This window comes from Pristiophorus japonicus, unplaced genomic scaffold (genome assembly GCF_044704955.1).
Source record: "Pristiophorus japonicus isolate sPriJap1 unplaced genomic scaffold, sPriJap1.hap1 HAP1_SCAFFOLD_79, whole genome shotgun sequence".
In the NCBI taxonomy this organism is placed as follows: domain Eukaryota; kingdom Metazoa; phylum Chordata; class Chondrichthyes; family Pristiophoridae; genus Pristiophorus; species Pristiophorus japonicus.
The window spans coordinates 233,448-235,226 of record NW_027254707.1 but is presented as its reverse complement, the minus strand read 5'-3'; the positions used below and the strand labels follow the sequence as shown (position 1 = coordinate 235,226).

General features: G+C 46.5%; 1 non-coding gene across 1 annotated transcript; it reads left to right on the top strand.

The window, feature by feature from the left end:
• Nucleotides 1–753: 753 nt before the first annotated feature.
• Nucleotides 754–826, top strand: trnak-cuu (transfer RNA lysine (anticodon CUU)). Its single transcript has one exon. It is a non-coding gene; the product is annotated as a tRNA-Lys (tRNA).
• Nucleotides 827–1,779: the final 953 nt, after the last annotated feature.

Below are 1,779 nucleotides of genomic sequence, written 5' to 3'. Positions count from 1 at the left end.
TTCATGCATCTCCTGTGCAAAAAAAAAAAGAAGCATTGATTTAAACATCATTAATTAATACATAAAATTCTATTGTCATATGATATATTTTGCTCTGAGCATATGAGGAACTTTTCTCCCGATCCCATTGGGTTTAATTCTGGTAATCTGGTGCTGAAAGTGGAGATGTTTCCGCAGTGTACCGCAAATCAGAGACACCATCAGAGGCAGTCTCTCGGGATCGAGGAGGACTTGCTTCCATCCCAAAGTGAGTCCTTTGATGGCTGAACATTCCGATACGAGAGCGACAGACCCTGTTACAGGTGGGACAGACATACGTCGAGGGAAGGGGTCGGTGGGACTGGTTTGCCGCGTGCTCCATCCGCTGCCTCCGCTTGGTCTCTTCATGCTCCTTGCGTCTAGAATCAAAGAGCTCAACGCTCTCTCAGAAGGAATTTCTCCACATCGGGCGGTCTGTGGCCAGGGTCTCCCAGATGTCAGTGGTGATGTCGCACTTTACCAGGGAAGCTTTGAGGGTGTCCTTATAACGTTTCCGCTGTCCTCCTTTGGCTCGTTTACCCTGAAGGAGCTCTGCATAATGACGTAAACATAAACACGTAAGTTTTAGGAGCCGGAGTTGGCCATTCGGCGCCTCGAGCCTGGTCCACCATTCAAGAAGATCCTGGCAGTTCTTCAACAGCAAGTTTAAACATCTGGGGCGGAGACAACAGGCGCCTGGCTGAAATGAGTGATAAAAACCTGCTTTGAATGGAAGCCTGGCTAGCTCAGTCGGTAGAGCATGAGACTCTTAATCTCAGGGTCGTGGGTTCGAGACCCACGTTGGGCGATTTATTTTCATTTAATGTTGCTTTAATGGAAAACCTCTGACCGAAACGGCACAAAACAAAAATGTTGCTTTCAATGTCATTAAACTCCGAAATTTCCATGCCCCGCGAATCTCCTGAATCAGATGCCTCTATTTCTGGCGACTCAATCCATGTCCCTTTGCAATGTTGTGCTCCCAGCCACACTATGAAATGTGCCACTAACTTATCGAATCATGGAATGGTGACAGCACGGAAGACCATTCGGCCCATCGAGCCCGTGCCGACCCTCAGCGAGTCCCACTCCCCGCCCTTTCCCCGTAGCCCTGCAATTGTTTTTCCTTCAGACACTTATCCAACTCCCGTCTGAAAGATAAGATTGAGTCTGCCTCTACCGCCCTTTCAAGCCGTGCATTCCAGATCCTAACCACTCGCTGCTAAATGGCCATCTCCTGTTGCTATGTATGAAGTCTGGGAAACACGAGATAAATTCCTGGCACACTCACAGCCTTCCGAAATATAGCACCTTCATTCTCTTCTCGTAAAACCAGCTCCTGAAGTATCGGCCAGCTGTGTAGGTTAAAGCTCTGGTTATATTCCAAAGATTGCTTTCGACGCAGTGTTTCTGTAGTGTAGTGGTTATCAAATTCACCTCACATGTGAAAAGTACCCGGTTCAAGTCCGGGTGGAATTTGTAATTTGGAGAATACTTTTGCTGCGAAATAAATTGAACAAAAGTCGCCCCAGGTTCCTTGTCGCATGAGCACTGAACATTTTAAACCAGTCTCCAACATACAGAGTGAGTAAAGTCAGATGGGGGAGAAAACTTCATCAATGATTCAAAATCCTTAAATAATTAAAGTTCAGTTATTGAAGTTTCCACTGTCCCTCAGTAACAATTCTACAAAACAACGCTGTCGGTTAATGAATGGGGAATAAAACAAATAATCTTCACCCATCCCCATCCCCCGGCACA